The 22,517-nt window shown below is 41.2% G+C and overlaps 1 protein-coding gene across 3 annotated transcripts in view; it reads left to right on the top strand.

Moving 5' to 3' along the window:
- The window catches only part of RGSL1 (regulator of G protein signaling like 1), a 203,461-nt gene extending 181,509 nt beyond the window's left edge, over nt 1–21,952 (top strand). The window contains exons 23-25 of one of the 3 annotated variants that reach the window (XR_006214093.1): nt 7,254–7,406; nt 14,102–14,226; nt 21,331–21,952. The gene's annotated coding sequence lies outside the window, so the exon portion shown is untranslated. The remainder of the gene's footprint in view (nt 1–7,253; nt 7,407–14,101; nt 14,227–21,330) is intronic. The other 2 variants (XR_006214094.1, XR_006214097.1) reach the window with 2 other exon arrangements.
- Nucleotides 21,953–22,517: the final 565 nt, after the last annotated feature.

Raw genomic sequence — 22,517 nt, 5'->3', positions numbered from 1 at the left:
GGGATGCAGAGTTCTAAATATATCTGTCAAGTCCATCTGATCCAATGTATCATTCAGCGCCCTTGTTTCTTTATTGACTGTGTGTCTAGATGATCTATCCATTTCTGTAAGTGGGGTGTTAAAGTCCCCTGCAATGACCACATTCTTATCAATAAGGTTGCTTATGTTTATGAGTAATTGTTTTATATATCTGGGGGCTCGGGTATTTGGTGCATAGACATTTATAATAGTTAGCTCTTCCTGATGGATAGACCCTGTGATTATTATATAATGCCCTTCTTCATCTCTTGTTACAGCCTTTAATTTAAAGTCTAGTTTGTCTGATATAAGTATGGCTACTCCAGCTTTCTTTTGGCTTCCAGGAGCATGATAAATAGTTCTCCATCCCCTCACTCTCAATCTAAAGGTGTCCTCAGATCTAAAATGAGTCTCTTGTAGACAGCAAATAGATGGGTCTTGTTTTTTTATCCATTCTGATACCCTATGTCTTTTGGTTGGCGCATTTAATCCATTTACATTCAGTGTTATTATAGAAAGATACGGGTTTAGAGTCATTGTGATGTCTGTATGTTTTATGCTTGTAGTGATGTCTCTGGTACTTTGTCTCACAGGATCCACCTTAGGATCTCTTGTAGGGCTGGTTTCGTGGTGATGAATTCCTTCAGTTTTTGTTTGTTTGGGAAGACCTTTATCTCTCCTTCTATTCTAAATGACAGACTTGCTGGATAAAGGATTCTCGGCTGCATATTTTTTCTGTTTAGCACACTGAAGATACCGTGCCAAGCCTTTCTGGCCTGCCAAGTTTCAAAGGAGAGATCAGTCACGAGTCTTATAGGTCTCCCTTTATATGTGAGGGCACGTTTATCCCTTGCTGCTTTCAGAATTTTCTCTTTATCCTTGTATTTTGCCAGTTTCATTATGATATGTCGTGCAGAAGATCGATTCAAGTTCTGTCTGAAGGGAGTTCTCTGTGCCTCTTGGATTTCAATGCCTTTTTCCTTCCCCTAGTTCAGGGAAGTTCTCAGCTATAATTTCTTCAAGTACCCCTTCAGCACCTTTCCCTCTCTCTTCCTCCTCTGGGATACCAATTATGCGTATATTATTTCTTTTTAGTGTATCACTTAGTTCTCTAATTTTCCCCTCATACTCCTGGATTTTTTTATCTCTCTTTCTCTCAGCTTCCTCTTTTTCCATAACTTTATCTTCTAGTTCACCTATTCTCTCCTCTGCCTCTTCAATCCGAGCTGTCGTCGTTTCCATTTTTTTTTTTTGCATTTCGTTTAAAGCGCTTTTCAGCTCCTCATGACTGTTCCTTAGTCCCTTGATCTCTGTAGCAAGAGATTCTCTGCTGTCCTCTATACTGTTTTCAAGCCCAGCGATTAATTTTATGACTATTATTCTAAATTCACTTTCTGTTATATTATTTAAATCCTTTTTGATCAGTTCATTAGCTGTTGTTATTTCCTGGAGATTCTTCTGAGGGGAATTCTTCCGTTTGGTCATTTTGGATAGTCCCTGGAGTGGTGAGGACCTGCAGGGCACTTCCCCTGTGCTGTGGTGTATAACTGGAGTTGGTGGGCAGGGCCGCAGTCCGACCCGATGTCTGCCCCAGCCCACCGCTGGGGCCACAGTCAGACTGGTGTGTGCCTTCTCTTCCCCTCTCCTAGGGGTGGGATTCACTGTGGGGTGGCGTGGCCCATCTGGGCTACTTGCACACTGCCAGGCTTGTGGTGCTGGGGATCTGGCGTATTAGCTGGGGTGGGTAGGCAAGGTGCACGGGGCAGGAGGGGCAGGCTTAGCTCGCTTCTCCTTAGGTGATCCACTTCAGGAGGGGCCCTGTGGCAGCGGGAGGGAGTCAGATCCGCTGCCGGAGGTTTGGCTCTGCAGAAGCACAGAGTTGGGTGTTTGCGCGGAGCGAGCAAGTTCCCTGGCAGGAACTGGTTCTCTTTGGGATTTTGGCTGGGGGATGGGCGGGGGAGATGGCGCTGGCGAGCGCCTTTGTTCTCCACCAAACTGAGCTCTGTCGTCCGGGGGCTCAGCAGCTCTCCCTCCCTTTGTCCTCCAGCCTTCCCGCTTTCCGCGCAGAGCTGTTAACTTATGACCTCCCAGACGCCAAGTCGCGCTTGCTGTCGGAACACACTCCGTCCGGCCCCTCCGCTTTTGCCAGCCAGACTCGGGGGCTCTGCTTGGCCGGCGAGCCGCCCCTCCGCCCCGGCTCCCTCCCGCCAGTCCGTGGAGCGCGCACCGCCTCGCCGCCCTTCCTACCCTCTTCCGTGGGCCTCTCGTCTGCGCTTGGCTCTGAAGACTCGGTTCTGCTAATCCTCTGGCAGTTTTCTGGGTTATTTAGGCAGGTGTAGGTGGAATCTAAGTGATCAGCAGGACGCGCGGTGAGCCCAGTGTCCTCCTACGCCGCCATCTTCCCTCTCCCTCTGGTCTATCATCTCTTATCTGGTATAAGCTCTCTCTTCAGGACTGATTGGTTCCCTATTATCACATTTGTCATTTTGTCTATTATCATGGGCTTAGCTTCTAGTTAATGTTACTAGGGTCAAAAGAGTTAAAGTAAGTGTCATCTTCAGGATGTGAATTAGTCCCTCAGAGGCAAAAGGTTCTGGATTTCTTCCTATCCTGGAGATAAACTTTTAAAATATAATTTCTTGTCAACTTGGTTTCCATACAACACCCAGTGCTCATCCCAATAAGTGCCCTCCTCAGTGCCCATCACCCACTTTCCCTTCCCCCCAACCCCCCATCAACCCTAAGTCCATTCTCAGTATCTAAGAGTCTCTTAAGGTTTACCTCCCTCCCTCTCTCTAACTTTTTTTCCCCCCTTCCCCTCCCCCATGGTCTTCTGTTAAGTTTCTCAAGACTGGAGATACATTTTTGTGTTAGTGATGCCAGTAGGCTGGATCCCAGGACCCAGAGGGGGTCTTGCAGGACAAGCCAGGAGGATCCCTGGCTGCACACAGGATAGAAATGATATGTGAGCCAGCAGAAAGTGAAAGCAGAGTTTACTGAAGGTATAGAGGGAGTATAGATACAGGGTATCTGGGAGACTCAGAAAGGAAAGAAGAGAGTCTCAACTTCACTTGGGGCCTGGGGTTTTTATTGAGGATTGTGGTTTATTGTATGTGTCCTCTCAGGCATCAAGGAACTGGTGAGAACAAAGATGGGGCTCAGGTGTTATTCCTTGGAGCCAGGGGGTCTTGGCATTGAGTTGTCCAGTGCCAGTGGTCTGGAATGCACATATGATGGCTTTGTCTGGTCATTCTCACCTGGTCCTTCCTTAGATGGGATCTATTCTAAAGAACTCCTTGACCCTTACAAGAAGGATGTACAGTTTGCATTATGAGGCATGTGTAAAGTGGGGGTGCTGGTTCTAGCAAGAATAGAAGCAGGAAAAGGCAGAAAACAGATTTTTTTAATTTAAATCTTTAAAAAAAATTTTTAAGTTTATTTGGAGAGAGACAGAGTGAGTGGGGGAGGGGCAGAGAGAGAGGGAGAGAAAAAGAATCCCAAGCAGGCTCCATGCGTCAGCACAGAGCCCAGTGCGGGGCTTGAACTCACCAGTTGTGAGATCATGACCTGAGCCAAAACCAAAAGTTGAACGCCTAACCGACTGAGCCACTCAGGCGACCCAAAAAACAGATGTTTATGGAGTCCTGCAGCTTCCCTGTCTCACTAGTGCTCTTCCTTTCTGCCTATAAAAATCTGTGTAACTTAATGCTCCTAAGAAGAGCTTGGTAACATCTTCCTCAGTTGTACTTTTTAATATAGAATACAACTGACTGGGTTGGATGATCAGTCTAACATCTGGAGTTTCCTTAATTTTCAGTTTTGCCCAGATGAAATCTTCAGTAGGTCTCTAGGGATCTTCAGAAGTTACTACACAACCCGTTCTACCCCTAAACCACCTATTGACTAATTTTGGTAGGGTTTGTGAGCAAGGTATATTTACTATTTCCTCTGCTAATCACAAATATCTATGATATTTTATCATCAAGATGCTTAATAGAGCATTCCAAATGGTTCATACTATGGTTAATAAGTATTAAGGTAACTATTGTGGGCAACATTAGCATCAAGTTACAAGAATGTTCTATATTTAACACAGTTCTATGTGGAATTTTATAAGCCAATAGGACATACAATAATGTCTTTTAATAAGCCAATAAAGAAATAGCATACTCCGAATCAATCACAGATTAATCACACTATTGTTCCAGGCAAAGGGCAATGAAAGGAACAAAGTCTAAATTTAGTTGAGATGAACATTTGTTAAAAAACTAAATTCAACCTAGTAAATCAGAATATCTAATTGACTTTATTAAGCAACTCATTAATAAGGCATCATCCCATCTAGCAAGCAAAGAGTTGCTCCAAGGAGTTGTACTAAATGGAAGGTTTTTATAGGAAGGAGGGTGGAGCAAGGATGTTATTAGCAAAAGAAAAGAAAGGATTGTTTCAGGCCAGGATGGCTTCTTTTAAGGATAAGGGTGGGGACCAGCAGGGTTTGTTTCTCTGTCACCACCTCACTGGTACTGATCAGGAAATTTCAGACTGACTTTTAAAAGACCACATTCCTGGGATAGGGTGAAACTGTCATTAAGGTTTTGGTTTGCTGAGGTTGAAGGCAAAGGACTCCATTTTGGACTACTTGTTTCTTTTTTAAACGCTTTATATGAGTTGATACTGGGGTGGGACAGGTTAGCCAACTGAGAGCTGATGTCCAGCTGCCAGTGTAACAGGAAAAGTCCTGTGTTGCTAGAGCAGGTTACTAGGGAACGGTGGCTGGGGTGTTGATGGGCAAGATGATGATCTTAGCAAGGCCTCTGCGTGGTTTTTGCTGCTGTCAGTAAAGGGATCACCTTTACCATGGCAGGAACTAATTGTCTCAGCATCTTCAGAGAGCTATTTGAGATCAGCAAAGTGGAGACTTGTGCAGACCAATCACTCTTGGATCAACGCGCAAACTTTCAGTATTCGTAGTCTAATGTCCCCTTGCCATACTTACTTCTTCATGAGTTTTTGTTGACAAGCTCCCAGCTGCTGAGCTACTAGTTCTTGTCTGTGAGAACAGATGACATAATGACTTCCTGATACAGTTGACTTTATTCTTCTATCAAAACAACTTACCTCTGAAAATACTTTTTGTCTTAGCCATAAACAAATGGGTTTGAAATCATATCAAACCAATATATAGCAAAGGCAAAGCTGGAGGAATCTGGACTGCTTTTCTAGGAATGAGGCCAGACTAGTTGGCTAGCCAGGGGAGCATTCACTAAAAATCACCTGGGATGGGGTGCCTGGGTAGCTCAGTCGGTTAAGAGTCCACCTTTTGATTTCAGCTCAGGTCATGATCCCATGGTCCACAGGGCTCAGGATCCATATGGCTCCACTTTCTGCCTAGAGCCTGGTTGAGATTCTGTCTCCCTCATCCTCTGCCCCTCCCCTGCTCAGCTCTCTTTCTCTCAGTAAAAAAATAAATAAAAACACCTGAAAGCCATGATCAGTGGGTAAATCCAGAACTTCTTTAGGCAACCAATGGATTGGCTGCCACCTCAAGAGGATTTATGAGCAGTGGGCTCCCTCTGCCCTGGAGGCCATACCGGTGGTCAGGCATTGGCCCCAGCTCCACAGGCCTAGAGGGCCTCAGCTTCCCAAGGATGGCTGACAGACTGTGTACTGAGCTTTCAGTGCAGCTTCCTTCAGGTTAGACATTGAACTGGAATAGAGCACCGGTCTTGAGAGGCCAAGCCACTGAAGAGGGCTTTTGGGGGTACAAGGCACCACCTGATTCCAAGCTATAAACTACACAAATGTGAAGAATGCCCCCTGAAGACAGAACTGATGAAAACTGGACTGACTTGCCAGAGTGGGGCTGAGCAGACTGGACCAGGTACCCACCACTGAAAGACACCTGAGAGTCTTGATTGTTGAAGAAGCCTGGGACCCTATCAAGCAACTGGTCCAAATGTGTACTGACTGTAGCCATTTTAAAGCTGCCACCTCAGAAAGATTTCCTGGAAGTGGGTTCTTTTGCTCTGGAAGCTAGGTAAGTGGTTGGATATGAGCCCCAGCTCCACAGGGCAAAGGGGTCTGGCTAGACACTGGCAGGCTGACAGGGTACCTACGGCACATGTGCCAGCCACATGGGTCAGGGAGGCCAGGAACCCAGAACTGGGCAACTGTTGAGAGTGTCTAGGTGTCGAGAGTAAGCTCTTGGAGGTCCCTGGCATCTGCCTAATTCCAATTTTTAACCTAAACAAATGTTCATATTCCTCCTGAAGGCATCCCTGGAGGAAACTGGATGGCCTTGCCAGAATGGGACCAGTTATCAAGTCTCCCAGGTGTCTGTTATTCAGGGATATTCCATCAGTCTTGCCAGACTACACCCTGGCAAGGTGGTCCATTTTCCTACAGCTCTGCTGTTGAGAGAATATGCGTATTTGTGTAGGTCAGACTTTGGAATTAGGAAGATATTTTATACCCCTAATAGCACTCTCCTGTGATTGGCATTGCTTGACACTTGACCTTTAAGAGGTCCCTAGCTACCCTGACCTATGCAGTCTGCGCATGCAGAGTACCCATCCTATCAGGCATTGGGCAGCCTAGGACTTCTGGGCTGTGTAGCTGCAACCTTCCCAAACCACCTGCATAGCCTCCAGGGCAGAGAAAATCCACACCAAGAAAATCATTCTGGAAAGGTAGCTTTAAACTGGGGACAGTCTTCATTTGATCTGCTGCCTGGTGGGGTCACAGGTTTACCAGTATAGCTTTCCAAGGTAGCCCACCCCAAAAAGTTCAACAATGGCATATTAATCATTTTCATTTAAAGTTACCTAAAAAACAGCCAGTATAGGAAGAACACTCTCTCTGTTGTCTCCAGAAACCAATGAATAAATCTCTCACATGAGGAGCCTCCCTGCACCAGGATGTAGGGAGACATCCTTTTCATCAGAGACAGGAAATTCAAAGAAGCCTAAATAAACAAACCTTGTTACTTTTACTGATTTACTGTCACAGCCCAAATCTGTTTAGAATTCCTTACTAACTGAAGCTCTTAAACTTAGATTTTGTTTTGTCACTTCCTCACAGATTTATGCTTCTTTGACTATAACTTACAAAAGCTGTGTGACCTGATTATTTCTTTGGGTATCAGTATTAATAGTTGGCCTCTGTGCACATGTAATAAACTTTGGAGTGTTTTTTTTATTCTATTAACATGTTTTCATATCACTTTTAACTCTTAGGCCACCTAGAAGAATCTTGAAGGGTAGAATAAAAGTTTTCCTTCCCAACATTTGGCATAGTCAGTAGGATACACTTCCCTCACTGGACACTGTTTGCTTTGAGGCTCTTGCAGCTGACACATCCTGGAACATCTGACAAACAGCCAGCAGAAGGTAAGAATCCTTGGCAGGCTTCTTAAGGTGTTACCACATCAGCCTCCTGATCTCTGCCTGCATGGTCTAATGGAGTGATAGTGGTGAGCATCTATCTTCTCTAAATTTACATCAACAAAAGAAAATATTTGTGGAGCTGGTTTCTTGGTCTTGGTGATTCTGGTAAGATTTGGTAGGGTACTCTTCATGTGGCTGATTCATTGCCTCATAGAGATGGTCATGGTTTTTCTTTGTCTCTGTCTTTTGAGTCATTTGTTATAAAAAGAAATTACTAGAGCGAGAGAACACAGGTCTTAGGTCTTTTTAAGACTGCTGTTCAAGCCAGCCTCAAAAAGTGATGGGTTCGTGGTTCTCATAAGACTGGCATCTGTTTAGACAAAATCTGCTGTGAGTCCTCTACATAAAAACAAAATGAAGTTTTTCCTTTGTCATCTTCTATGTCCAAAGAGCTTGGCTTTATGACCAGTAAGATTATTCTCTCTGGTCTCCACAATCCAGGGGTGTGTGGAAGAAACTGCTTTACTTCTAACCCCATCCCACACACCAAGAATTTCCTGCGCTGAGTTCCCCACAAAGTATGATGCTTTTTGTTTGTTTGTTTGTTCTGGAGAGATAGACAGAGTGTGAGCAGGGAAGGGGCAGAAAGAGAGAGAGAGACACAGAACCCGAAATAGGTTCCAGGCTCTGAGCTGTCAGCACAGAGCCCATTGTGGGGCTTGAACCCACATACCATGAGATCATGACCTGACCTGAAGTCAGAAGCTCAACCGACTGAGCCAAACAGGTGCTCCATTTTTTTTTTTTTTTTTAATTGTGGATGTGGCTTTATTTACCAAAGGTGTCAGCTCGGGGCTGGGTCTGCCAGCCAAGCCCTCAGATAGCTGGAGAGGGTGAGAGGGTCCCAGCTCAGCCCAGTCCTGGTAGCAAGGCTCAATCTGGGTTTACCTTGGTGGCCAGTTGAATAGACTGGGATTCTGAGGGACAAAATTACAAACAGCACTTTCTTTGTTTGGCTGTGTCAGCTCTCAGGGGAATTTGTCATAAGAGGTCCCAGCTCATAAGGGACCTTTATCATCTTAATCTTTGTTGTTAGTACTGGAAAGTCCCATTCCACTAGTGCTTGTCCAGCGTCACAGATTAGTGGGTCTGTAACTGGAGGGGTCTTATGTTTTCAGGAGAGATCTGGGACACAGTCTTTACTGCACCATTCTTACTGCCTGTGCAAAAAAGAAAGTTTTCACTTTTTTTTTTAAAGTTTATTTATTTATTTTGAGAGAGAGAGAGAGAGCACAAGCAGGGAAGGGGCAGAGAAAGAGGATCCCAAGCAGGCTCCACACTGTCAGCACAGAGCTCGCCGTGGGGCTTGAACTCACAAACCATGAGATCATGCCCTGAACCAAAACCAGGAGTCAGACACTTAACTGACTGAGCCATACAGATGCCTCTGTTTTTGCTTTTTTAAACTATTTTGGGGAGTAAATTTTTGGACCATGGGGACTGCATCATTTAAGGCTTCTCTAGGGATACTACTTGTGTCCATGGTCTAAGCCTGGAAAGTTGCTTTCATGTTTTTCAAAAAAAGATGTATTGGTCTGAATACAGACGAATAAGATCTTACTTATCAATGGCCATATGATGAGTTCTTTAAATTGGCTAGATTTGCAAGAAGAGAAAATTATTTATAGAGATCTCTTAATTGTCTTATGGGTTTAACAGCTAACCTTAGGGATTCCCTTGACAAGATGAGAGAACAGAAATCCTACATCTAATGTAAATTCTCCTTCTCACACTCTGGCCCCATCTACCTATTTTAACTTCCCTTTCTCTATATGATTTACAGAGAGCATTCTGGCCTAATCTTTAGGTTCAAAGTATAGGGATTACTCATGTCAGTACTGAAAGTCTCATAATGAATTAACACAAGCTCCGGACACTGGCAGTAAGTCTCCCTTTTCTCCTGTTTTCCAGGGCTCCGTAATCAGGCTATACCAGCTTCAGGCATTCCTGTGCAGTGTCCTTTGCAGATACATCCTAGACCCCCGACCAAAAGGCAACACATTTCCCCTGAACAACAGCAGATCTTTTCAATCATAGAGACTTTTTACTTCCATCCTCTTTCTCCCCAAATTTAGAAAAGAATTAAAAGATTAATGGCCATTCACAACACCACCCCTCCACACACACACACACACACACACACACACACACACACACAGAAAAAACAGGTGACCAAAATCTCCTAGGCCTTCCTATAAATGATCAGCAGAAGGCCAATGTTTAGGGACTAATAGAAGCCAAGGTTGAATTATGTACTCAGAAAGAAGGCTTTTGTTAAAATGCTTTACAGACTTTACAAAGCCATAAGTCTTTTGATTCCCATTTTGGGTAAAATCTCCCTGATATAAAGTAGCTAGTTTAATTTAAAAAGATGAGTCAGTCCCTTAGTATTCAGGCTGTAACCCAGTTCTTTGGAGGGAATTAAAAACAACTGCCTTTGCCTTGCAAATCTCTAGGAAACCAGAAATGCAACTCTAGAAATAAGTCAAAACCTACTTTACTAATCCTCAAACTTTGTCTATTTCTCTCAAAATGCTTGCAGATATGACAAAAAATCAGGATATTAGGACAAAATGCCCCTTGCTTCAAAAAGGTAAATAACAATTAACACTGAATCTCTTAAAAAATAAAAATAAACAAATAAACAAATAAACAACTTGCATTCTTTCTCTGTCCCTTAAAGTCCTGCATTTTATGGTCTTGAAATATAAGCACAACCCCAGTCACCTTAGACTTAAGGGAAGAAAAGGAACAGGTCTTTTTAAAAACAAACCACTAAAGTTTGTGCCCAAACTCTAAGTCTTTTCCACAAATAGTAAAATACTTTATAAACTAGTGAGTTTTATACTGTTTTAAAATAGAAGCTGTGTCTGTGTATGTATGTGCATTATAGATACGGTGTTTTTCTACTTCTCAATGTTATTTCCAAAAATTATTTGTAAACAGCTCTATTGAATTGGCTGAAAAATTAAGTGTTTATAGAAATTTAGTATGATAAAAATTCTCAAAATAGAAATAGTCCAAATGAATTTCAGGTTCAAATGATCTGGGAAAATATTCAATATGAAAATTTATTTAAGGTTAATTTAATAAAATAGAAATATCTTTATAGTATCAGCTTTAAAATTAAAACTTTCATTCTGCTTGGGTTTACTGAAAGTCAAATAAGTTCATGTTATTTAGGTTACAAAATATGCCAACAAGAACAGAATAGCTTGGAAGACTGGCTTACTTTCTGTGATATCTCATGAAGTATTTGTGGGTGATCTAACCACAATTGTTTTTTTTTTTAATTTTATTTTTTTAATTTGTATCCAAATTAGTTAGCATATAGTGCAACGATTTCAGGAGTAGGTTCCTTAGTGCCCCTTACCCATTTAGCCCATCCCCCCTCCCACAACCCCTCCAGTAACCTTCTGTTTGTTCTCCATATTTATGAGTCTCTTATGTTTTGTCCCCCTCCCTGTTTTTATATTATTTTTGCTTCCTTTCCCTTATGTTCATCTGTTTTGTCTCTTAAAGTCCTCATATGAGTGAAGTCATATGATATTTGTCTTGATCTAATTTCACTTAGCATAATACCCTCCAGTTCCATCCATGTAGTTGCAAATGGCAAGATTTCATTCTTTTTGATTGCCGAGTAATGCTCCATTGTATGTATATACCACATCTTCTTTATCCATTCAGCCATCGATGGACATTTGGGCTCTTTCTGTACTTTGGCTATTGTGGATAGTGCTGCTATAAACATTAGGGTGCAAGTGCCCCTTTGAAACAGCACACCTGTATCCCTTGGATAAATACCTGGTATTGCAACTGCTAGTCATAAGGTAGTTCTATTTTTAATTTTTTGAGAAACCTCCATACTGTTTTCCAGAGTGGCTGCACCAGCTTGCATTCCCACCAACAATGCAAAAGAGATCCTCTTTCTCCACATCCTCGCCTATCTGTTGTTGCCTGAGTTGTTAATGTTAGCCATTCTGACGTGTGAGGTGGTATCTCATTATGGTTTTGACTTGTATTTCCCTGATGATGAGTGATATTGAGCATTTTCGATATGTGTCTCAAACACATGTGTCAGCCATCTGGATGTCTCCTTTGGAAAAGTGTCTATTCATGTCTTTTGCCCATTTCTTCACTGGATTATTTGTTTTTTGGGTGTGGAGTTTGATAAGTTCTTTACAGGTTTTGGATACTAACCCTTTATCTGATATGTCATTTGCAAATATCTCCTCCCATTCCCTTGGTTACCTTTTAGTTTTGCTGATTGATTCCTTCACTGTGCAGAAGATTTTTATCTTCATGAGGTCCCAGTAGTTCATTTTTGCTTTTGTTTCCCTTGCTTCTGGAGATGTGTTGAGTAAGAAGTTGCTGCGGCCGAGGTTAAAGAGGTTTTTGCCTGCTTTCTCCTTGAGGATTTTGATGGCTTCCTGTCTTGCTTTTCAGTCTTTCATCCATTTTGAGTTTATTTTTGTGTCTGGTGTAAGAAAGTGGTCCAGGTTCATTCTTCTGCATGTCGCTGTCCAGTTTTCCCAGCACCACTTGCTGAAGAGACTGTCTTTATTCCATTGGATATTCTTTCCTGCTTTGTCAAAGATTAGTTGACTATACTTTTGTGGGTCCATTTCTGGAGTCTCTAGTCTATTCCATTGGTCTATGTGTCTGTTTTTGTGCCAATACCATGCTATCTTGATGATTACAGTTTTGTAATATAGCTTGAAGTCTGGGATTGTGATGCTTCCACCTTTGGTTTTCTTTTTCAGGATTGCTTTGGTTATTCGGGTTTTTTTCCGGCTCATTACAAATTTTAGGATTGTTTGTTCTAGTTCTGTGAAGAATGCTGCTGTTATTTTGATAGGGATTGCATTGACTATGGAGATAGCTTTGGGTAGTATTGACATTTTAACAATATTCATTCTTCCAATCCAGGAGCATGGAATATTTTTCCATTTTTGTGTGTCTTCTTCAATTTCTTTCATAAGTTTTCTATAGTCTTCAGTGTATACGTTTTCCTGAAAAAGGAATCTTTAAAAAGAGATTTTAATGTGTGGTCAATTGGTTAAGATTAAAATGAATTTATTTAGGGGTGCCTAGGTGACTCAGTTGGTTAACTTTCCACCTCTTGATTTTAGCTCAGATCATGATCTCACAGTCATGAGATCAAGTGCCTCATCAGACTCCATGCTGAGCATGAAGCCTGCTTAGCATTATCTGTTCCTCTCTGCCCCTCCCCAACTCACACTTGCCCTCACTCTCTAAAAAAAAAAAAAAAAAAAAAAAAAAAAAAAAAAAAAATTAAAAAATAAAATGAATTTAGTTTAAACACGAGTTTTAAGGGGCACCTGGTGGCTCAGTTGGTTAAGAGTCAGACTTTGGCTCAGGTCATGATCTCATGGTTTGTGAGTTCGAGCCCCACATTGGGCTCTCTGATGTCCGTACAGCATGGCTTGGGATCTCTGCACCCCCCCCCCCCCAACTCATGCTCTTACTCTTTCACTCTCTCAAACATTTTTTAAAAATGTGTTTTAATATCAAAAGTAAGCTTGTACAAAATTAAAATTTGGCTTCACTCTCTGTGAAAAGGATAAACTTTTCTTAGATTATTGGTCTTCTTTTAATAAGTTGTAAGTAATTTTTTTCTTTACCATTTATGTAATCTACCTAGGAAAACAAAGAGTCTGTGTTGTCTTTATAAGGTCTTTGGGTTTTTTTCTATTTAATATTAAAAGAGCTAAGGCTTTTACAGCCATGTAACTACCTGTGTTTGTCTTTGAAGTCTTTAATTGGCACTTTGGCTAAATTGATAACTAAGTATGGTTTCATAATGATCTGTGATCCTATTTTTTTTTTCATATTTTTATTTTTATTTTTGGGGTTTTTTTTTGTTTTTTTATAATTTATTTTTTTCAATATATGAAATTTATTGTCAAATTGGTTTCCATACAACACCCAGTGCTCATCCCAAAAGGTGCCCTCCTCAATACCCAGCACCCACCCTCCCCTCCCTCCCACCCCCCATCAACCCTCAGTTTGTTCTCAGTTTTTAAGAGTCTCTTATGCTTTGGCTCTCTCCCACTCTAACCTCTTTTTTTTTTCCTTCCCCTCCCCCATGGGTTTCTGTTAAGTTTCTCAGGATTCACATAAGAGTGAAAACATATGGTATCTGTCTTTCTCTGTATGGCTTATTTCACTTAGCATCTGTGATCCTATTTAATTAAATGTCCAAACTTTTTGATATTTGACAAACCTCCCAAAATCAAATTTTAAAATGAAGTCTTGACCACCAACTAACTTTGAAATGTTCCAGCAGATCCCTAGAACATTTGAAGGATTTGTTCTCCTTGTAAAAGAGAGAGAATTGTCTTACTTGGTATGTTAAATCACCTGGGAAGTAATGTCAAGTGATGCCAACCTTTCTTAGATTATATTTGTGTAAATATATGTTAAGATTAGTGTTCTAGAAACTGTATGAAACTCCTAGAAATCTGATATGTCTCAATATGTTATTGCTTGCCATTCTAGTTCTAATCTTGAAGTGCTGTGTGATAGAAATGACCAAATTACCTTGTCAGTAACATTGTAATGAACTCTGATCAGATCCTTAACCACTGCAATTTTAAGACTTTTGTCATTTACAGACAAAAGGTTAACTCTGATGCTACTGCAAAAGTCTTTCATCTTCAAAGAGATTCAGGGAAAGGACTCTGACAAGTACTCTCAAATACAGGTCTCTACTAACTTTAAGATCATGCCATTGAACTTGGTAAGAATTTATAGAACTCTAACAGAAACTGAAGGCTTCTTAAAACTACTAACAAAAGATCAAGATCAACAAAAAATTATCACATGGGAATGAATAAACTGAGAATGATGATAATTTTTATGGCTTTTTGTTTGCAATACTGCTTGTTATTTAATCTTTTGTTTTCCAGATATAAGAAAGCCTTTCCTCTTAAACTAAATATGACTCACAGCAATTTGGTTAATTGTACCTTTGTAAGCAGAATTGCAACATCTATCTTTCTCCCCTACCTGATCTCTCCAGAATTTGGAATCTCTCAGTGAGCATTCTTATGGTTTCATAGAAATATTTGCCTAAGATCAATAAGAATCTTTTCTCTTTGTGACAAGACACAGTTGGAAACATTGGTTATATTACCAAGGCTTTGACTGAAATGTCATATTTGAGACAAACATGCATAGACTCAGATTTATGAGTCTATGCTTTATGGAACTAAGGATGACTTAATGGAGCCAATAAATCCCCCTAGGAATATCAGCCTGCTATCTTGCTTACAAGGATCTCAGCAGCCTTACCAGGTGAGTAAGGTCACATCTGGCAGATGGAGAAATATCAGGATATTTGGGAGATCTTGAAAAGAAAGAAAGAATTTAATTCTACAGATATTGCAGGCAAAGCCTGATGGCAAGTATTTGGGTTGGCTTCTTAGCTTCAAGAGGCTGCTAAAAGTTCAGTCTGGAGATTCCCGATGGAAAGTTCCACCAAAGCAGGTTTAAAAGAGCTCGTATGGCCAATTGCTACTCTTGCTGCACTCTGTAAATAATCAGGTTTCTTGAAACTAGACGTAATTGGCAAACAAATTAGTCTTACAATGGTTATCACTGATAGAAATGAGGGTAAGTGTAGAGAGAAAAAAAACTTTCATTTGAAACTATGAAACGTACTTTTGGATTCTAGATTCTATTTCTGTTCATCGTTTTTGAGATTTTGTTTTCTACCTGTAAACTTGACTAGATCCTGAAGTCTTCTGGTTTCCTCCAAACTCTGGCTACAACTCTCCAAACTAACACAATTTTCTCCCATCCTTTTGACTTGAAATCATTGAAAATGAAATCTGCCCTTTTTCCTGAGGCCTTCCAAACTGAGTATGAATGACTTGATGTAAACTTCAGGGAAATTGTCACAACAGCACATGCATGGATGATCTTTGTGCAGGTTGCTGTGTGTCCACTCAAAGAGATCAACAGAGTATTCAAGAGGAATATGGAGGTGTAGGAGGACACTGGGCTCACCTTGTCCTTCTGATCACTTACATTCCACCCACATCTGCCTAAATAACCCAGAAAACTGCCAGAAGACTAGCATAACAGACTCTCTGTAGCTAAGTGTAGACAAGAGGCCCACGGAAGAGGGTAGGAAGGGCGGAGAGGTGGTGTGTGCTACACAGACTGGCAGGAGGGAGCCGGGGCGGTGGAGGGGCAGCCCGCCCAGCAAGGCAGAGCCCCCGAGTCTGGCTGGCAAAAGCGGAGGGGCCGGACGGAGTGTGTTCTGACAGCAGGACTTAACATCTGGAATGTTAAGAGTCAACAGCTCTGCTCTTGGAGAGCAGGGAGGGTAAGAGCACACCGGGAGGGAGAGTTGTCAAGCCCTGAAGGACAGGGCTCAGCTCAGTGAGGGAACAAAGGTGCTGGTAAGTGCCATCTCCCTCTCCCATCACCCAGCCAAAATCCCAAAGGGAACCAGTTCCCATCACCGAACTTGCTTGCACTGCACAAATGCCCAACGCTGTGCTTCTGTGGATCCATCCCTCCGAGGGGTCTGCCTCCCTCCCCGTGCTGCAGGGCCCCTCCCACAGGGGACCATTGACACCAAAGCGAGCTAAGCCTGCCCTCCCGCCCCTGTGCACCTTGTGGATCCACCCCCGCTAATACGACCTTGGCCAGATCCCATTAAAGCAGTACCACAAGCCTGGCAGTGTGCAAGTGGCCCAGACAGGGGCCATACCACTCCACAATGAGTCCTGCCCCTGGGAGAGGGTAACATAAGGTACACACCAGTCTGACTGCGGCCCCACTGGTGGGCTGGGAACAGACATTGGGTCTGACTGCAGCCCCGCCCACCAACACAAATTACTCCCGACAGCACAAGGGAAGTGCCCTGCAGTTTGGAGCCACCCCAATGACTACCCAAAATGATAAAACGGAAGAATTCTCCTCAAAAGAAACTCCCAGGAAGTAGCATCACCTAATGAATTGATCAAAACTGATTTAAGCAATATAATGGAACAAGAATTTAGAATAATAGTCCTAAAATTAATCGCTGTGCTTGAAAAATGAATAGAGGACTGCAGAGATCAAGGGACTAAGAAATAGTCATGAGCTAAAAAAAATGCTATAAATGAGATGCAAAATAAAATGGAGGCGGCCATAGCACGGATTAAAGAGGCAGAGGAGAGAATAGGTGAATTAGAAGATAAAATTATGGAAAAAGAGGAAGCTGAGAAAAAGATAAAACAATCCAGGAGTATGAGGGAAGAATTAGAGAACTAAGTGATGCAATCAAATGGAACAATATCCATATCATAGGAATTCCAGAAGAAGAAGAGGAAGAGGAAGAAGAGAGAAAGGGACTGAAGGTATACTTGAAAAAATCATAGCTGAGAACTTCCCTGATCTGGGGAAGGAAAAAGGCATCGAAATCCAAGAGGCACAGAGGACTCCCTTCAGACGTAACTTGAATCAATCTTCTGCATGACATATCATAGTGAAACTGGCAAAATACAAGGATAAAGAGAAAATTCTGAAAGCAGCTAGGGATAAACATGCTCTAACATATAAAGGGAGACCAATAAGACTAGTGGCAGACCTAGTTACTGAAACTTGGCAGGCCAGAAAGGAATGGCAGGAAATCTTCAATGTGTTGAACAGAAAAAAAAATGCAGCCAAGAATCCTTTATCCAGCAAGTCTGTCATTCCAAATAGAAGGAGAGATAAAGGCTTTCCCAAACAAAAACTGAAGGAATTCATCACCACTAAACCAGCCCTACAAGAGATCCTAAGGGGGATTCTGTGAGTGAAATATTTCAAGGACTACAAAGTACCAGAGACATCACTACAAGCACGAAACCTGACATCACAATGACTAAACCCATATCTTTCAATAATCACACTGAATGTAAATGGGCTAAATGTTCCAGCCAGAAGACATAGGATAGACATCAGAATGGATAAAAAAACAAGACCCATCTATTTGCTGTCTACAAGAGACTCATTTTAGACCTGAGGACACCTTCAGATTGAGAGTGAGGGAATGGAGAACTATTTATCATGCTACTGGAAGTCAAAAGAAAGCTGAAGTAGCCACACTTATATCAGACAAACTAGACGTCAAATTAAAGGCTGTAACAAAAGATGAAGAAAGGTATTATATAATTACAGGGTCCATCAGGAAGAGCTAACAATTATAAATGTCTATACGCCGAATACGGGAGCCCCCAAATATATAAAACAATCACAAACATAAGCAACCTTATTGATAAGAATATGGTAATTGCAGGGGACTTTAACACTCCACTTACAACAATGGATAGATCATCTAGACACAGGATCAATAAACAAGGGCCCTGAATGATACATTGGATCAGATGGACTTGACAGATATATTTAGAACTCTGCATCCCAAAGCAACAGAATATACTTTCTTCTCGAGTGCACATGGAACCGTCTCCAAGATAGATCACATACCGGGTCACAAAGCAGCCCTTCATAAGTATAAAAGAATTGAGATCATACCATGCACATTTTCAGGCCACAATGCTATGAAACTTGAAATCAACCACAGGAAAAGGTCTGGAAAACCTCCAAAAGCATGGAAGTTAAAGAACACCCTACTAAAGAATGAATGGGTCAACCAGCAATTAGAGAAGAAATTAAGAAATATATGGAAGCAAATGAAAATACAACAATCCAAATGCTTTGGGATGCAGCGAAGGCAGTCCCGAGAGGAAAATACATTGCAATCCAGGCCTATCTCAAGAAACAAGAAAAATCCCAAATACAAAATCTAACAGCACATCTAAAGGAAACAGAAGCAGAACAGCAAAGACACCCCAAACCCAGCAGAAGAGAAATAAAGATCAGAGCAGAAATAAACAATATAGAATCTAAAAAAACTGTAGAGCAGATCAATGAAACCAAGAGTTGGTTTTCTGAAAAAAAAAAAAATTGATAAACCTCTAGCCAGGCTTCTCAAAAAGGGAGATGACCCAACTAGATAAATTGATGAATGAAAATGGAATTATTACAACCCAACCCTCAGAAATATAAGCAATTATCAGGGAATACTATGAAAAATTATATGCCAACAAACTGGACAACCTGGAAGAAATGGAAAAATTCCTAAGCACCCACACAGTTCCAAAACTCAAACAGGAAGAAATAGAAAACTTGAACAGACCCATAACCAGCGAAGAAATTGAATCAGTTATCAAAATTCTCCCAACAAATAAGAGTCCAGGACCAGATGGCTTCCCTGGAGAAGTCTACTAGACATTTAAAGCAGAGATAATGCCTATTCTTTTCAAGCTGCTCCAAAAAATAGAGAAGGAAAACTTCCAGACTCATTCTATGAAGCCAGCATTACTTTGATTCCCAAATCTGACAGAGACCCAGCAAAACAAGAGAACTACAGGCCAATATCCCTGATGAATATGGATGCAAAAATTCTTCACAATATACTAGCAAATCAAATTCAACAGCATACAAAAAGAATTATTCACCATGATCAAGTGGGATTCATTCCTGGGCTGCAGACCTGGTTCAACATTCGCAAATCAATCAATGTGATACATGACATTAGTAAAAGAAAAGAAAAGAACCATATGATCCTGTCAATCGATGCAGAAAAAGCATTTGACAAAATTCAGCATCCTTTCTTAATTAAAACCCTTGAGAAAGGATAGAAAGAACATACTTAAAGATCATAAAAGCCATTTATGAAAATCCCACAGCTAATATCATCCTCAATGGGGAAAAACTGACAGCTTTCCCCCTGAGATCAGGAACACGACAGGGATGTCCACTCTCACCGCTGTTGTTTAACACAGTGTTGGAAGTTCTAGCATCAGCAATCAGACAACAACAGGAAATCAAAGTCATCAAAATTGGCAAAGATGAAGTCAAGCTTTCACTTTTTGCAGATGACATAATATTATACATGGAAAAACCGATGTATAATAAGTTTGCCAGAACTGATACATGAATTCAGCAACATCACAGGATACAAAGTTTATGTATAGAAATGTGTTGCATTCTTATACACTAATAATGAAGCAACGAAGACAAAGAAACTGATCCCATTCACAATTGCACCAAGAAGCATAAAATACCTAGGAATAAATCTAACCAAAGATGTAAAATATCTGTATGCTGAAAACTATAGAAAGCTTATGAAGGAAATTGAAGAAGACACAAAGAAATGGAAAAACATTCCATGCTCATGGATTGGAAGAATAAATATTGTTAAAATGTCAATACTACCCAAAGCTATCTACACATTCAATGCAATCCCAATCAAAATTGCACCAGTATTCTTCTCGAAGCTAAAACAAGCAATCCTAAAATTTATATGGAACCACAAAAGGCCCCGAATAGCCAAAGTAATATTGATGAAGAAGACCAAAGTGGGAGGCATCACAATCCCCCAGACTTTAACCTCTACTACAAAGCTGTAATCATCAAGACAGCATGGTATTGGCACAAAAACAGACACATAGACCAATGGAATAGAATAGAGACTCCAGAAATGGACCCACAAAAGTATGGTCAATTAATCTTTGACAAAGCAGGAAAGAATATCCAATGGAATAAAGACAGTCTCTTCAGCAAGTGGTGCTGGGAAAACTGGACAGCGACATGCAGAAGAATGAACCTGGACCACTTTCTTACACCAGACACAAAAATAAACTCAAAATGGATGAAAGACCAAAAAGCAAGACAGGAAGCCATCAAAATCCTCAAGGAGAAAGCAGGCAAAAACCTCTTTAACCTCGGCCGCAGCAACTTCTTACTCAACACGTCTCCAGAGGCAAGGGAAACAAAAGCAAAAATGAACTATTGGGACCTCCCCAAGATAAAAAGCTTCTGCACTGCAAAGGAAACAATCAACGAAACTAAAAGGCAACCAACAGAATGGGAAAAGATATTTGCAAATGACATATCAGATAAAGGGCTAGTATCCAAAATCTATGAAGAACTCACCAAACTCCACACCCAAAAAACAAATAATCCAGTGAAGAAATGGGCAGAAAACATGAATAGACACTGGTGGAAATGCAAACTGGTACAGCCACTCTGAAAAACAGTGTGGAGACTCCTCAAAAAGTTAAAAATAGATCTACACTTGACCCAGAAATACCACTGCTAGGAATTTACCCAAAGGACACAGGAGTGCTCATGCATAGGGGAACTTGTACTCCAATGTTTATAGCAGCACTTTCAACAATAGCCAAATTATGGAAAGAGCCTAAATGTCCATCAACTGATGAATGGATAAAGAAATTGTGGTTTATATATACAATGGAATACTACTTGACAATGAGAAAAATGAAATCTGGCTTTTTGTAGCAACGTGGTTGGAACTGGGGAGTGTTATCTAAGTGAAATAAGTCATACAGAGAAAGACAGATACCATATGTTTTCACTCTTATGTGGATCCTGAGAAACTTAACAGAAGACCATGGACGGGGAGGGGAAAAAGTTAGGGAGGGAGGCAAACCATAAGAGACTCTTAAAAACTGAGAATAACTGAGGGTTGATGGTGGGTGGGTGGGAGGGGAAAGTGGGTGATGGGCATTGAGGAGGGCACCTGTTGGGATGAGCACTGGGTGTTGTATGGAAACCAATTTGACAATAAATTTCATATTTAGAAAAAGAAGAAGAAAAATAATCATCAGAAACACTCAAACTACAAACCAAGAAAATCTGGAAGATGGCCATTGCCTGATTTCAATCCATCTAAAGATACTTTGACATCTAAAACTCATCTCAACTGGGTACCCTCAGAACTCGGAAACTGGTTTATAATTTGTTCCAATCCTTAACCATTGTTTTTCTCTTGTTTCCACAGAAATGCCTCTTATTTAATACCTGCTTGAACCATGAGCCTAACTTTGGGAACACACATCCATCACCACTTCCTGAAATGAATTTAGTAGAACTGACCTATTTTCAACTCTAAGAGACTAGCTCAGTGAGATAAAACAATCTACCAGCTCACATTTTAGTGTGTGGAGTTTCTAAGGAACTCTAGGGGCCCAGGCCAGGCCACCCTAAAATATGCCACTTTGTCATGTTATTTTGAATTAAAGCTATTTAAGAACAGAAGAACATTCTGACTCTCTCTGTCTCCAGATAGCAGGAAATAAATCTCCAATGTCAAAGCTATCCTTCCTGCATCAGGGAGCAGAAAGACATCCTTATCACCTGAAATAGGTATTTAGAGCCAAGAAGACTGTATAAATCAGCAAGTCTTGTTACTTTTACTAGTTTACTACCTCAGCCCAAATTCTGTTTAGAATTGTATGCTAATTAAAGCCAATGAACATAAGTTTTCTCTGCTTTGTCCATTCCTCACAGATTTATGGTTCTTTGCCTAAACATACAACAGCTGCTTGCTTTGGTCATGTGGGGAGTCTCAATTTCATTACTGGACATCTGTATACAAAATAAAAATTTTTTTCTTGTGTTAATCCGTCTCATGTCAATTTAATTCTTAGACTAGTTTGAAGGGAAGAAAAGGGTAGAAAAGAAAATTCTTCCTCCCCAAAACCAATAATCAAGTCGCCCAGGTGCCTCTTAATGAAGGGTACCCCAGCCAGACCAGCTGGCCCCACACTGCTCCAACTTTGCCCTCAGAGGGAATACATGCATTTAGTGTAGGTTGGGGCTTGGCTATAGGCAGATGCCATGGACACCCAAGAGCCTGCTCTGGACATCTGGACTCTCTGGATGCTTTTTATGTTCCAGGCCCCTGGTTATACTGTCCTGCCTCACCTGTGCATGAATAATAAATATCTATCAACCAGCCTTTGGGTAGCAAGGGCCCCCCAGGTCTGTGGAGCTCTGGCTGGTCCCCAATCTTACCTGTATCACTACCAGGGCACTGAGAGGCCAACCCCAAAAATATTCCTGAGGTGTCAGCTTTAAACTGGTGAAAGTTTATATTTTCACTGGTTTTCTGATGGCTTCTGGGATTCTCCAAGGCACCCAGGTGTCCCTTATTATAGGATACTTGGGCCACTTTGCACAAGCAAA

This window comes from Panthera tigris, chromosome F3 (assembly GCF_018350195.1).
Source record: "Panthera tigris isolate Pti1 chromosome F3, P.tigris_Pti1_mat1.1, whole genome shotgun sequence".
NCBI classification, from domain to species: Eukaryota; Metazoa; Chordata; class Mammalia; order Carnivora; family Felidae; genus Panthera; species Panthera tigris.
This window is presented reverse-complemented; position numbering and strand designations above follow the sequence as displayed.